Source organism: Taudactylus pleione, unplaced genomic scaffold (genome assembly GCF_031769625.1).
Source record: "Taudactylus pleione unplaced genomic scaffold, aTauple2 ptg000437l, whole genome shotgun sequence".
Lineage (NCBI taxonomy): Eukaryota > Metazoa > Chordata > Amphibia > Anura > Myobatrachidae > Taudactylus > Taudactylus pleione.
In genome coordinates, this window is record NW_028284839.1 from 6,603,384 (window position 1) to 6,619,754 (window position 16,371).

General features: G+C 45.2%; 1 protein-coding gene across 1 annotated transcript in view; it reads right to left on the reverse strand.

The window, feature by feature from the left end:
- KLHL21 (kelch like family member 21) overlaps positions 1-6,944 on the reverse strand; it is a 49,271-nt gene extending 42,327 nt beyond the window's left edge. Inside the window, exon 1 of the mRNA XM_088447765.1 lies at positions 6,861-6,944. The gene's annotated coding sequence lies outside the window, so the exon portion shown is untranslated. The remainder of the gene's footprint in view (positions 1-6,860) is intronic.
- Between the last annotated feature and the right edge of the window lie 9,427 nt (positions 6,945-16,371).

The following is a 16,371-nucleotide window of genomic DNA, read 5'->3' on the forward strand; positions in this document are numbered from 1 at the left end:
TCTTAAGCACTACGATCAGGTCAGTGTACAAACCACCCATGTCACATGTGCCATGACACTACTTTGTTAATTATGCACTCCCATAAAACGCCGTTCACATAATTAGGCACGCCTGCGTTCGGATCTCCACTCCCCCGTTTTCAAGCACCTTCCCCTGTTACCACCCACAAACGCCTCAATCTGTCACTCAAACTACGGACCTGGCTGTGTTCAAGGAGAGAGAAATTTCTGATCGTAGCAGCTAGGTTGCGCATGCGCATTGCGAACTTTACGTATGCGCAGTTTAGCGAACATCGGTGGCGTACGACCGACTCTGAATGAGGTCCAATGTGTGCAGACTGCAGAGCCTTCATGCCGATTGGCACACAGCTGTCGGGTTTGCGGCTGCCCCACCTAAATCGGTACACTCGGGAGGTATTCCCAAAATGACTTAAGGCCCCCATACATCAGCAATTGATTGCAGCAATTTGCAATCGATTGTGTATAAAAATCTTTCCCTTTTACAGTCGATTGCAGAAATGCCACAATCGATTGAAAAATGGAAAGATTTTTATACACAATCGATTGCAAATTACACAATTGCTGCAATCAATCTCTGATGTATGGGGGCCTTAAGTTTACAAACAGGATATCTGTTTATTGTGCAAAGCAGTTTGTGTTAGGGCAGAAGACTGAATACAACTAGCGCACGGGAAATGCCATTATGTATTCCTCACCTGCAGTGTATCAAACCAACAATTAGCTTTAGGATATGGTCCTCTCAGGGAAAACAAATACATTAATAAAAATGAAAACAATTCTTGAAAGTGGATTGTGCATTTAGACATATCCACATGTTGCAAAGCTAAAGGGGTTAAAAACCAAGGACTTGCTGTGGCTTAGTTATGTACAGTTTACTTTATGACCACAAGAGGCAGCCAAGATGCACTAATTCCCCTCAAACAACGGGCCTACTGAGGAGCACAGTACTTCTACAGTATGTCCAGACAAGTTTACAACCTGCCTTTCCACATAAGCCAGAGCGCAGTGCAGGCTTCCTTTACAGGAGAGCATTATGGGTAGTGGCATGTAAATTGGCAGCTTGAGAACAATATGTTTTTTTTTTTACCCACAGAGAATTATTCCACAGCACAGGCAAAGCGACTGATCAATAAAGTCAGACACAGGGGCTGATTCTGAGTTACACAAAGCAAGTAACGTTGCCATTCACATCAGTCCCTGCATGAGTGGTGCTTACTATCTATATTCCCTACCACACATATATAAAATGTGCAGAGGGATTTAGATTTGGGAGGGATGTGTCCATGCTAAGATCTAAATTACAGTGTAACAATAAAGCTACATGCCTACTCTCCCGTGAGCCACGGGAGGCTCACGATTTTTCGGGTAACCCCCCCGCACCCCTGGAAGTATAGGCAGATCTCCCGCATCCCGCCCACTTCCTAGTGGGAGCTTTTCCAATACATTTCCGGTTCCGTAGGGAGGGGCGGAGCTAAATAAAGCAAATGACGTAATTTAGCCCAGCCCCCTCACGGACCCACAAATCGAGGGATTTTACTGTAAAGGAGGCGGGGCATAATGACAGCTATAGCCTGGCCCCACCCCCCAAAGCTGAGAGGAGCAGGTCCTCTTCGGCTGCTCCCGGAAAAGACTACTGAAAAGTCGGTAAGTATGCAATAAAGCTGTCCAGTATTTGAGGGCTACTTGCAACAGCAGCCAGTATTTACCCTGCATGCAAAAACATATGAAAGTATTTGCCCCCCTCCCCCCTGTTGCATGGCAGCAAGGTTTGTTCCAGTTACAAAGATACTTTTTCGCTTTGCTCTCAACTCAGGGGCCCATTTATTAAGCAGTTTTATGATACCCAACAAGTTTTAAAACTCTCCAAAGGCTTCTTTGCAAAATAAGCCCATAGACTTCTAAAGTGGCATTGCCTGTCGGGCAGTAGCTCCGAAAAGTGTAAGTGCTACGTACCGGCACATTGCAGCCCCATAGAATTCTATGGACTGCAACACCGGTGATCCATAGCGGATATCTGCTGCAGACCATTTTATTACATACAGGGAACCATATATGTATTGCATTAAAACTCCAAAGCATTCCGTTATGGAGGTTTATCCACATTTTAAAGTTTGATACAACCCGCCCTAAATAAGAAATAGGCCCCTGAGACTTGCTTAGCGCAACGGTAATGTCACGAATGGGACATTGGCTGTGGACGTCTTTTACCCCTTTATGCTTCAACGCAGAATTTCAGATCACTGAATGGATCTGTTTTGGAGATATAGGTCAGTTTAGGACCGGACTTGCCAAACCTGGGCATGGCCTAAATATACCCATATGTAACACAATTTTGTGAATAGTTTGTTAAAGTATTTTTTTATTGACATCCACCATTTAAATATTTTTATTTATAGTATTAAAAGATGCTTAATCACATTCCCACAAGTTATTTTACAAACCAGACGATATGTCGGCACCAGCCGCATCCCGCTGCATGGGGTCATCAGCTGGATTGTCAGAATGAGCTGCAAGTAGGGCCGACCTGACGATGTGACTGACGACCAAACGAGGATGCGCTTGGTCGTTAGTAGTTCGTACACAGTGGCTGGTGACGATGTGTTGGCCCGATCTGCTGGATTGGACAACATATTGTCTACATATCGGGTAATGTGTACTAGGGATGGCTATCGACCATCAATGTTTCAAAACATCAATGGTTGCTGGCCGATGTTAACTACTTTTGGCAATGTTTCTCTGCTATCGATGGATGATCAGATGATCAGGAGACGATTTTGATCAGATGATCAGGAGATGATGGATGATCAGATGATCAGGATGAGCTCAGCCCCGTCCCAGCCCCCGATAAGCCTCACCCCCATTTTTAATTGGCCCGCGGCTTGGCGTGCCTGCAGCAGAGGTGACCATCGAGGGGGTGCAAACCCACAGAGGACCATCCCTAGTGTGTACTCAGGGCCTGATTCAGACTCGCTCGCAAGCGGGTCGATGGTGGCCCAGTGTGCACGCGCGAGCGCAAAAAGCACTCGCTCTGTGGCTCACTACAAAAGGGGCGGCTGTCGATGTTGATCGACAGCTCGCCCCATTTTGTAGGCGTGGCGGGGGGGTGGCTTCACAAACAGAGGCGTTCCCATGCGAACGCCTGCCGTTTGTGGGCGACCCCACTGACATCACCAGTGATGTCAGTGGGAGAGCTTCCGGCCCTATTAGAGCCAGAAGCTCTCTGGGGCTTGCGGCCACGAGACCCTACCACAAGGGTCTCGTCGCAAGCCCGATGGCGACCATCATCCTGGCCGCTCGCAATAGCTGTGGGTGGTAACCCACAGCTATGCAAGCGGCCAGGAGGCCGCAACAAAAAAAAAAAAAAGCGCCCACCCTGATTCAGAGCGAGCGCTCGCTTTTTGCGAGCGCCTCTGAATCAGGCCCTCAGCTTTAGGCACATTTTCACTAAAGTAATAAATAGCTTCAAACACACAAAATGAATTTTTGTATCTGGTACAGGCACGTGAGTCTCATGATTCCTTTCATTCAGAAATTAGTCAGAACCATACAGTATCTTAGGAGAAAACAAATCAGTCGTGATGAATTATGGGGGTGGTTTTAAAATGGTAGGAGAGAGATTTACCTGGAAAGGAACATTGCAGGAGGCAATTTTTATGGTTCATTAATGACCCTTTATTTTCGGTAATGCTAAACAAGGGGGTCATATTAATTGCCCCCTGGGTGGCAATGCTCTGTTGCATGATGATAAATTATAAAAACTTTGATTTTTGGCTGTTTTCTACGTGTATTTTATATAAAGTTAATCAATATTGTATTATACTACTATGACACAATCTGATGGCATGTATTTTAATTAATAACACAATGAATAACTAGCTAATTGATGCAGATCTGTCTTCTTATGTTAACTTTATGTACACTTATTTTATGCAAATTTCTGCAAACCTCTTGTGGCAGTAACTAAAGGCATTCATCTAGGAATGCACTACATACATACATACATACATACATACTGATAGACCTCAGAATGCATTACATAAGGCATTTATAAAGTACTTTGCAAGTAATATATGACCAAAGACAAATTATAACAGACATATTTATATCCACAAAACCCCAGCTGCAAGATGCTTGCAATCTGAAACATTCCACATTCCTCCTGTAGACTGGACCCAACTGAGATGCTGATTATAGCACTGTTATCTATACAGCGCATTATACCTATAGTCTCTTCAGTCAATTCACACCAACATTCACAAACCCTTCTTGTCTTTGGCTGTTAAGTTGGGTACACACTAGACGTTATGTTGTCCAATCCAGCGTATCGGAGCGACATATCGGATACATTGTCTAGTGTGTACCCATGGTATGCGCGCTCCCATGGGTCATTAGCGACATCGCCCGTTGATCCTACTGCAGGGCCGATGGGGGATGTCGCTAGCAATGTCATGCTTCAGAATGCAGCATTACACGTCCCTCCCCCCGTTGAACCCAGCATCGGCAAGTTAGTATTCACTTGCCGCATGCCAGGTCCCGTCACTGGCGATATAACACTGGGCACACATCAGCTACAGTTTAAGCTGTAGATTTGGTTGCAAGCCAGTGTGTTACCAGCAGCAGACTCTCACACACTACCAGGCTGATTTAGAGTTGGAAGCAAACCCCCCCCCCAAAAAACATGCTGCACTGCAGGGGGTGGCAGATGTAAGATGTGCAGAGAGATTTAGATTTGAGATGGGCTACATACAAAAGCAGCCAGTATTTACCCTGCATGCAAGAAAATAAAATGAAGCACACCCCTTACATTACAACACAGAATGACCAGGTGCAAATCTTTTTTTTTTGTTTTGTTTTGCTCACAACCCAGAATCAGCCCCTCTGTGCTCTGTCTATAACAGGACTTACAAGGGGAGAACATAGCAGACAGGTCACCATAGGGTCTTATGATCTGTTTGCATCATGACAGAAGACTGTAATGTAATGACCATTGCACTGCATGTGGGGGATCTGGCACAGCGAGTAGAGAAACTGCACTCAGCAGTCACTGTATATACTCTGAGGCAGCAAACATCCATTTACTGCTACATTGCATCTATGTCTATTCTATGTTCTGTGCGGTTACATTGTATCTATGTGCTGTATGATTACATTGTGTCTGTGCTGTACTGTTACATTGTATCTATGTGCTGTATGATTACATTATGTCTGTGCTGTACTGTTACATTGTATCTATGTGCTGTATGATTACATTGTGTCTGTGCTGTACTGTTACACTGTATCTATGTGCTGTGTGATTACATTATGCCTGTGCTGTACTGTTACATTGTATCTATGTGCTGTGTGGTTAAATTATGGCTGTGCTGTACAGTTACATTGTATCTATGCTGTGTGGCCATATTATGTCTGTGCTGTACTGTTACATTGTATCTATGTGCTGTATGATTACATTGTGTCTGTGCTGTACTGTTACATTGTATCTATGTGCTGTATGATTACATTGTGTCTGTGCTGTACTGTTACATTGTATCTATGTGCTGTATGGGTACAATATATATATGTGTGTGTGTGTTGTACTGTTACATTGTATCTATGTACTGTATGGTTACATTATGTCTGTTCTGTACTGTTACATTGTATCTATGTACTGTATAGTTACATTATGTATGTGCTGTACTGTTACATTGTATATATATGTGCTGTATGGTTACGATGGCTGTGTTGTACTGTTACATTGTATCTATGTGCTGTATGGTTACAGTATGAGTATGTCTGTGCTATACTGTTACATTGTATCTATGTGCTGTATGATTTCATTATGTCTGTGCTGTACTGTTACATTGTATCTATGTGCTGTGTGGCTATATTATGGCTGTGCTGTACAGTTACATTGTATCTATGCTGTGTGGCCATATTATGTCTGTGCTGTACTGTTACATTGTATCTATGTGCTGTGTGATTACATTATGTCTGTGCTGTACTGTTACATTATGTCTGTGCTGGTCTGTTCCATTTTATATATGTGTTGTATGGTTACATTATGTCTGTGCTGTACGGTTATATTGTATCTATGTGCTGTGTGGCTATATTATGGCTGTGCTGTACAGTTACATTGTATCTATGCTGTGTGGCCAAATTATGTCTGTGCTGTACTGTTACATTGTATCTATGTGCTGTATGATTACATTATGTCTGTGCTGTACTGTTACATTGTATCTGTGTTGTATGATTTCATTATGTCTGTGCTGTACTGTTCCATTGTATCTATGTGCTGTTTGGTTACATTGTGTCTGTGCAGTACTGTTACATTGTATCTATGTGTTGTATAGTTACATTATGTCTGCTCTACTGTTACATTGTATCTATGTACTGTATGGTTACTTTATGTCTGTGCTGTACTGTTGCATTGTATCTATGTACTGTATGGTTACATTATGTCTGTGCTGTACTGTTATATTGTTTCTATGTACTGTATGGTTACATTATGTCTGTGCCTGACTGTTACATTGTATCTATGTGCTGTGTGGTTACATTATGTCTGTGCTGTACTGTTACATTGTATCTATGTGCTGTATGGTTACATTATGTCTGTGCTGTAGTGTTACATTGTATCTATGTGCTGTGTGATTACATTATGGCTCTGCTGTACTATTACATTGTATCTATGTGCTGTGTGATTACATTATGTCTGTACTGTTACATTGTATCTATGTGCTGTATGGTTACGTTACGTCTGTGCTGTACTGTTACATTATGTCTGTGCTGGTCTGTTACATTTTATATATGTGCTGTATGGTCACATTATGATTGTGCTGTATGGTTACATAGCTATTGATACTTACACAGGTCTTCTGTACAGCAATACCTCTGGAACTGGCAGCCTGATAACCGTCCTCACATTCCTGCCCCTGTAGCAGCTATTTCTGATCACCCAGCCAGTGCTATTACACTGAGGACACTACACTGTACCTGGGGTAGAGGGAGCTACTGCCACCGCTCCAATAATCTAACAGGATGATGCCATCCCATCGGGCTCTGGTGATTCATATTACACCCTATAAACTCACAACTGGCACAGAACAGGCCTCACTGACAAAGGATTTTGCATATTAGACAAGTTAATGATTCTGTTCCTCCCCCTTGATGTGGTAGAGATGGTATAACCCAGCTGAATGAGTAGCATTGTCCTGGAATGCAGGCAGCTTGCACTGGTGTCAGCCCTGTACTGTATGTTCCTTCATGTCTATTCCTCCCATTATGAGCTCAGAGGCGGAGCAGTAACACTGACTCAGTCCTGCATTAGGGTCAGCTATCTGAAATAGAATAGACATGTACTTCTGATTGGTACAGAGTGCCGCATATGAAGCATTGAATTATGGCTAAATGCAGTATTATATTACACGTTAATCAGATTTCATTTGAACACAAGCAGGGCCATATTAACAATGGGGCAGATTGGACTACAGCTCCACATAGAAATAGGCCCATCATGACCGCATGATGGTGATCAGCCGCCAGCTGGCCCCCGGTTGGCCATAAATCAGACGCTTTAAAACTGTATTTGTATTTTCACCACTAAATGATGACAATTTCTACTTTCAGGTATTTAGTGAGATTTTGGGGCTGGTGGTGTAGGGCGTGTACATGTCCACATGGCACTGGCCACACCCACACTGTACTGGCCACACCCACCCTGTACTGGTCACACCCACATGACACTGGCCACACCCACACTGTACTGGCCACACCCACATGGTACTGGCCACACCCACACTGTACAGGTCACACCCACATGGCACTGGCAACAACCACACACCATTGGTCACATATCCTACACTTCTCACAATAGCTCCTTGATCATTTTCACCCCTTGTGGCTCTTAATCCAGACAGCCTTGAGCACAAGGACCCTTCATAGAGTAGAGGCATTCAATTAAATACTGCATGTAAAGGAGCCCTCCACTTCCGAACACATCCCCCTCCCCCTACGTACTGTACATTGAGAACCTTTCTCTCAGGAGGCAAGTAGGGCAATACAATGGTTGGCAACCATCAATGTTTTAATACCCTCATAGTCACTGCAGACCCAGCCAAATAGATAACTCATCCGCTTAATGAAATCCTAAAAATATGACTAAGGGCCCCGTTTCAGAAATTATCGCAGAGCCAATAGTTACGCAGTTGAGCAGTGTCTTGCTATAGCGCATGCGCAAAAAGTCCAGTAATCCCTTACAGCGCTCATGCGCACCCAAGTGTTCAATATCACTCGCAATTGCGTAAGACATCGCTAACACTTGAGAAGGGATTTGCTATCCCTGGGAGTTTCGAGCTGGAGACTGGGAGGTGAACTAAAGTGGTAGCAAAAAAGAGTTGTTTCCTGGGTGTGTTAGGGGGGTGTGTCTAGGAACACTGCTGTGCTTCAATCACAATGCCAGGGCTTCAGGGGCCATGTTTCATTGGATTAGGGAAGAGTAGCTAGAGTAGACCCTAGGCTACCGCGAATGTCGATGGTGCGACCCATATTGCATTGATGTTGGAGTGTTTACAATCTCCATCGCAAATGCACACACCACAGAGACTGAAAGTGGGCGTCTCACCACTCGTATACTTCATCCCGCACAAAAGGAAAGCTGAGTTTAGTAATTGCACATTCACGGCTACATTAGCAACCAGTGGCAGCTCCAGAGCAGTCTAAAATTCAAACAGTAGCCAAAACAGCTGCCCTTCCAAACGCTGCCAAACATCGCCGGCCGGGACTTACTGGCAGTTGGTGGGGCTCCCCTATTTGAATTTTGGACTGTGCTGCAGCCCCACCTCTGGTGCCACCCCTGTTACCAACTATCTCTGAACCTAAATGCCAACTGTCTGCCTTACCGAATGGGCTGGAAGGTTGGGAGTATGTTCCATTTACTGCAGGTCTTCATAGGAATTGTGCTCGCCAGTCAAAGGGTGTTCACAGGAGACAGGAACAGGGCAATTGTTATGAGCCAAAGACAGCCACAGTGACGTTTGGTCCAGGCTGATTGCTCCCAGCTGGGAAGACTCTGTGAACACGCAGCACTCTGCTGCTCATAGTGGTAATTACCAGAGGCTGGTCTCGTTTGCTCACATGGGATTGGCTCAGACTTCTCTTATAGGGCAGCTAGCCCATTCCTGCACTGTCAGAGATAGTTTCTTGTGGAATTTGTGCCATACGGTCCCTGTATCTGCTGTTTGGTATTCCTGGTTCCAGTCCTGACTCTGTCTTGCATTACCTGTACCTGTTGCAAGTACACCTGGAACATTCATTGTGCTACAAATCCACTCTGCTAGCCATGTGTATCTGAGTTTATTGCTATAACATCTTGCAATATATCTGTTGTTTGTGATTTCCACTATTTTATACACTTGTGTTTATATGCAATCGTATTCTGTTATTGTCCGCAGTACACGCTGCTCTGTGGTAATTACCCTGCAATATTATTTAGTATTGCTGATATTCACGCTACCTGTTTATTAGTGTGAATTCTATCTTGCTTGTGTCCACTACTGCAGGCTCCTCCGTGGTTAATATTACCCTTGTACTACTACTCCAGTTTTACCTTGCAAACTATATATAAGCCCCAACGGTCCGGACCTGGCGGCATCTTAAGTACTGGTGAGTGCATCATACTCTATGGGAACAATGGGCAGTTGTTTTAGGCAGATGCCCTCCCTAGAGTGACTCTAGGGGACTTATACCAATACAGGGGAGATTCATTACAGCAAGGGGCAGCCCAGCAAGGAGAAAAGCCTGGACACACTCTTGCTACTTCTGACAACGCCCCATTTTTTGTGCAGCTGCATTTCCTGATTCCCCAACCTAATAATATACCTGTTGGGGGTATTTAATGGCGGGGGAAGAGCAGAGTTGCCATAATCTCTTTTTAGTCCTGAAGTTAATTAATAAAGGTTGCAAATTTATCCCATTTATTTCTACATCAATAGGATATTACAACATAGTAAATTAGACACTTTAAGCTGAGTTAACTGGGTAATCAGGAACAGTTGTTTAAAAATAAAACACTGGCCAGACCTTACATATTAGGGGTATATTTACTAAATTGCGGGTTTTTAGAAGTGGAGATGTTGCCCATAGCAACCAATCAGATTCTAGCTATTATCTTCTATAAGGTGCTAGATAAATGTTAAGTAGAATCTGATTGGTTGCTATGGGCAACATCTCCACATCTAAAAACCTGCACTTTAGTAAATATACCCCATTGTGTTTCATCTATAATTTTATCTATACATTAGAATCCCATAACTGGGCCAGAACCATATAGAATATTTGGACAAACGGTGCTAACATGGTATTTAACCATAATACTTGGATATTGGTAATCTATTTTAACTAATAAGTTATTTTTTTATAAGCTTATTCGTACAATAAGAGTGCACACAAAAGAGTCTTTATTTCTTCCTCTTTTCGGACTTACTTGAATATTGTGTATACAGGGAGCACACGGGATTCCCTGGCCAGTGACACATCCTGTCTTACTGTGGCATGGGTGTGAACATGTAAACATAGGCAATAAAGTGATCATTTAAGGTGTGCACTGCGGCTGGCCCTAAAGGCTTGCTCACACTTCCGCTTGCATGGAGAGTGCAATTAGAGTCCATTAATTTAAACTACAAAATGCTGACTCTGTGTTTGACCTGTGTTGAAGTGTGAATGGGCAGTACGGTTCTTATGCAGATGGTCGGAGCAGTTATCAGCGACCCTACAGTCACAGAAGGCATAGAACAGCCCCATGGGTGAACAGCAATAAGTGAATAGGCATTTGGAACCAGACTGCATGATTTCATTTTGGACTGGTCACCTACACAAAGTGATTGTAGCCAGGTTGTGGGCTGAACTGATGTTTATGACAATGCGGCCATTCAATTAACTAGGAATTAGTGAGATCACTGAGGTATGAGCCATAAGGTGCCTCCTTCCTCAGTGTCATCACTGGTTTCTGGTCAGTTGATAAGCTGTATGCTCTGCCCAGGAAATAACTGCGCCCACTATGTGTAGCGGTACTTTGACCTGCACTAGTAGATAGCGAGTAGTACCGAGTCGCTCAGGATAACGGAGATGTCATTGTTATCACAGACGATTTATTGGGTAAGATTCAGAGTGTGTATATATTATTTTGCCTGCCTCAAAAATAATGTAACATTCATACACTTTATGATAAACCCATAGTTGCCGACTTTCTGGCTGCTCCTTCCGGGAGGGAGCAGCCAGATCGGCAGGGCAGCGGGGTGGCGTGGCCGAAAAAGGGGGCGTGTCCGGATGGGTGCCTGACGTTTGTAGGCATCACGGGGCGGAGTCACGCGATCGCATCATTTTGGCCCCGCCCCCGCTACACAATGCCGATAATACAGGCATTGTGAGGCAGGGCCCAAATTACGCGAATCGCGTCACTGGATGCCCTCGCAGCGGGGGTTAGGAGTAAATTGCGGGGGATTCGGGGGGATCGGCAGCCGCCGGGAGGCTAGCCTGCCTTTCCGGGGGGGGGCGGGAGCTGCACCTGAGTATCGGGAGGGTAGGCAACCCTAGATAAACCCATGTAATCGAAGTTTATTTCCTGAAAAAGTTTTGACATTAGTTATCTGTCTGTCTATATACTAGTAATGTGAATCTAGCATTTGCTGGGTCCCCTCAGCCCGCTCCCGCCCCCCTAACATTATACTGACCTGGTCCTCCTATTTTCTTCTGGTCGCTCCTGTCTCTGTAAATAAACAAAAAAATATGTGACTCAAAGGAAAAGGCGCTTGTGCAAGAAAAAATTAAAAATAGGAAATATTACGTTCCTTAGAAGAAAATAGTGTCCGTGATGGAAGTCTGGAGAGTTCTTCCTTCTTTGTCCTCCAGTATATACGTGATATCATAAAAACACACAAAAAAAACAAATACATATGTGTAATACAGTTTTTTTATAAATAAATTGTGTATAGACAGTTCTTTGTAGTGAAGATGATTCATTCAAATGGGTGCAGGCGTACCCCAACTCACACTCAGTGGTGTAATTTCATACATCAAAAGGTTTCTTTAATTCACCTCCGTGTTAAAGAGCTATATAGCCCGCACCAGAAAGAAAACAGAAAAATGGGGTACCCCACTCACTATAAGAGTGTAGGGTTTAAACACATCAAGGTATCTTTATGTAACCTCCACAAATGAGAAGCGTACCCCACTCACGGTAAGTATAGATGACTTCAAACGTATAAAGGTTTCTTTATCGATTTCCTTAATTCTCCATGTACAGACACTCTCTTCGTGAGATGTTAACGAGTGTGAACAGCCTTTGTGTCCTGGTACATCAGGTTTGCATCCATTTGAATCTTTTGTACTTTTTTTTGGAACTTTTTCAAATTTTTTATTTTTCATGTTCTTATGGAATTGTGGGCTTTATTCAGAGGCGGCCGTACGGTCTACGACCGCACGGCCACCTCGATGTTTGTCTAGTGCGCATGCACACGAGGGAGCCGGCTCCTTCGTGCGCATGCGTGAGACCCGCTACGACCGACAGCGCCGGTCGTAGAGGGTCTCTTTCCAAAGGGGGCGAGCTGTCGATGTTGATTGACAGCTCGCCCCGTTTGGAAGGCGGGCCGGGGGGGTGGCAGCCCAAACGGAGGCGTTCCCATGGGAACGCCTGCCGTTTGGGGGTGGCCCCACTGACATCACTAGTGATGTCAGCTGAGAGCTTCCGGCTCTGACAGAGCCAGAAGCTCTCCGGGGCTTACGACAAGTGAGACCCTACCCTAGGGTCTCGTCGTAAGCCCCGATGGTCGCGATGGTCATTGTGGGTGTTAACCCACAGCCTAACGACCGAAACAGAGGTGGCCGGTCAGGATGCAAGCGGCCGCCCAGTTTCTGAGCGACCGCTTGCATCCTCCGACCGCCTCTGAATGAGGGCCTGTGTCTCCTATGTATGTTTGACCATATTTGTAGGTCATTATACTTTTTAATATATGATTATTTGTTGCTGGCTTGTGCTATGGGCGATCTGTTGTAATAAAATTGGATATTTATACTCACTTGGATTTTACAAAAATCTTTTTTTTGGGGGGGGATTAACATCTCACGGAGAGAGTGCCTGAACGTAATATTTCCTATTTTTTCTTTTTTCTTGCACAAGCGCCTTTTCTTTTGAATCACATACTTTTTTTTGTTTTATTTACTTGTACTGAAATTTGGTGAGCTTTCATATGTTTGAATCGTCAATGCGGTGGGAGCTGTTGGGGGTGTGGGGGCACACTCTTACTGCGCATAATGAGAATGGTGGAGACGGGACAGGCCATCGTTGGTTCTACACATATGTTTTATTATGCATCATAAATGGCGGCATGAACAATCCATTATTATACCTCCCAGCAGTCCCAATCTCACGGCTCCATCCCACTCATGGACACGTTTGTTCGCCCCTGGATTGGAAGGTTAAGAGGTATACCCCTTCACCACTGATCTGCTGCAGATTTAAAGCAACAATCATTTAAAAGGCAAAACCAGGTTGTTTTTGCCTTTTAAATTATTGCTGCTTTAAATCTGCAGACGAAGTTGCTGTAATTGTGCTGGTTCACAGAACTCGCACCCTATTACATAAATCCCATGGCCGGGTCGGAGAATTGCTAATTGTCGTAATCTAGTGTAAGGAGGCGTGGCCACACCTCCTTACAAAAAAACATGCGACTCCGTGAGTTTGAGGGCGCTGTTCTACCACTCAGATACAAGGGTGGAGGGGTGCGACCAGTGCAACGCCATCTCCCTCCCCCACCGCCTTAGGGAAAACAATATCTAAAAATAATAATTGTGCAGTCGATGTGCGCTGGAGGGGGTGGCTCTGTAAGACCCTCAGCCATGGGCATATCCCATCCACCCCCGCACAGACAGAGGAGACTGCTGCCACTGCTCAGTGGCAGCAGCCTTCCTAGCCCCGCTGCTGACAGGTAAGACTCTTAAGACAGAGGGGGGGGCTCCAACAAGCAATTAGTATCCGCTGCCCCCCTCTTGGCGCCCCTGTGTGTATGGGACCACAGTTGTAGGTTGAAACATGCCCCGAAAACCGTTGCGACACATCTGCGTTTTTTGTTGACACTACCCTTAACCACCCCCAAACAAACCCCTGCTGTCAATCACTCTGGGAAGAAGTCTCTTGGCGCGCGCACAGCGTGACCGTGAAACATGCGCAGTCGGACGATAACCATCCAACTGTGTACATATCGCCATTCCGTAAATCTCTGTATCCGGTCCTGAGCCCAGTGCAGTGTTGGTGTGGTCGGAACTCTCAGTACTGCTCAAAATGCCGCAAAACGGCCACGGTGGCCATTTTTCCGGTGTTTTGCGCATGCGCTATGAGGAAATCGCCAGGAAAATGGCAGCCGCGCCATTTCCTCTGCGCTTGCGCAGTAGACTATCGACACACTCTATGGCTCAGAGTCTGCTGATTCTGCGGTGGCCGGGCAGCCGCGTCAGGGTGAGAGGAGGGGGCCCATGATGGGGGATGCACACAGCACCCTCCTCTCTAAAGACGCCACTGCTCTGATAGGATGGTTCATGCCCAAATACTTTCTTGGGGCCGTATTCAATTAGAGGCATTCGCCAATGCAATGTTTTCGCCACATTCCAAAGTATCGCCCTATTCAATTCCAGCACGTTCTCACATGTGCGAAAACTCCATAGACAAAAACAGGCAAAATAATTTCTCCACCCAAAGGCAGGAGAAAAGATGTGCAAAATCAATATTTTTGAGTAAAAATGTGAGGACTTGGTTCAGAACCCTTTGGGCACCCCCCTAATTACTAATTAGGCCATAAAATAAAATAAAAAATATCTAAATACACCCTAGAAAACACGTACATTTTGGGCTGAAAATTTAAAAATTTTGGTAAATGGGCTTAAAATACTGGGACAGGTATTTTGGGGGGCCTGTATGGATGTGACAGGTGTTTTTAGGATTGCAGGGGGCCGCAGCAGGTGTATTTTTAAAACTTTTTTATAAGGCACTTTGTAGACACAAAATGAAACGAGTACCCATTTAAATGAACGCCAAATTTAACTACAACAATTATTTTTCCCAAAAGAAACATCTTGTTATATTTAATCCACACATATGCATATAACAGCCATATGACTCAATTGAAAAAGCTAAAATACTTGTATCAGGTTTATTAATACACTTCTATATTGATTCCCTGAGTCAATTAGGCTTTTTAGAGGGTACAGAATGATTCCCCCCCCCACACAAAAAAAGTGTCCTTTTCGCTAGTCTCACCATTTGCTCATATGCGTTTCTGCCTGTTTTGCAATTGTATAGGGCGAAAAGGGGGAGCGCGCATTGTGTAAGTAGGCAAAAACTTTGCATGAAAATAGGCGGATGAGGTGAAAACATCAGTCATCGCCGATCCCGGCTTTTCGCCCCTAATTGAATCCGGCCCTTGGTTTTAAAATAGAAGCTAAAAATAGGTTGGGTTCAAAAATAACTAATTATGGGGTAGGCTGAATAGGCTGCAGCCTAGGGGCCCCCAACACCCGGGGCCTTTCCCCACAGTTCTTTATCCAGCCCTGATCTGAGCAATATTTATGAATAAAAACTGAAACGTACAGTATTACTTTATAAAGGAGGTTGTTCTAAAGCTACAGGAGGAGGACTTTGATGTGATGAATTCCACATTGTGAGCTGCAGACCTAAATGCCCTCCTAGTTTGCATAGCGTCACCAAAGAGCAGACAGTGGGCATGTACCTTCAAGTGTGCTGGGCGGACCACCCAGGCGCACTGGGGCAATTGTTGTGGCATTGCCTGGTGCACATCCGATGTGTTCCACGAATGATGTTCAATATGTAGAACAAGAGGAATTGTACCGAACAGAGGGCCTGATTCAGACCCGGTCGCAAGCGCTGAGCACTCGCAACCAGGTCGATGGTGGCCCAGAGCGCATGCGCACGACGGAGCCGGCTCCGTCGTGCGCATACGCGAGACCCGTATAGCAACGGGCAATCCGTCGCTCCGGGTCTCGTACCAAAGGGGGCGGGCCGGGGGAGTGGCTGCCCAAACGGAGGCGTTCCCATGTGAACGCCTCCGTCTGAGGCCGGCCCCACTGACATCACGAGTGATGTCAGTGGGAGAGATTTCAGCTCTGTAAGAGCCGAAATCTCTCTGGGGCTTGCGGCAACGAGACCCTACCACAAGGGTCTCGTCGCAAGCCCGATGGTCATGATGGTCTTGACCATTGCGACCATCTTCCTGGCCGCTCGCTATAGCTGTGGGTGGTCACCCACAGCTATGCGAGCGGCCAGGAGGCCGTTCTAAAAAAAAAATAGCCTGGCCCTGATTCAGAGCGAGCGGC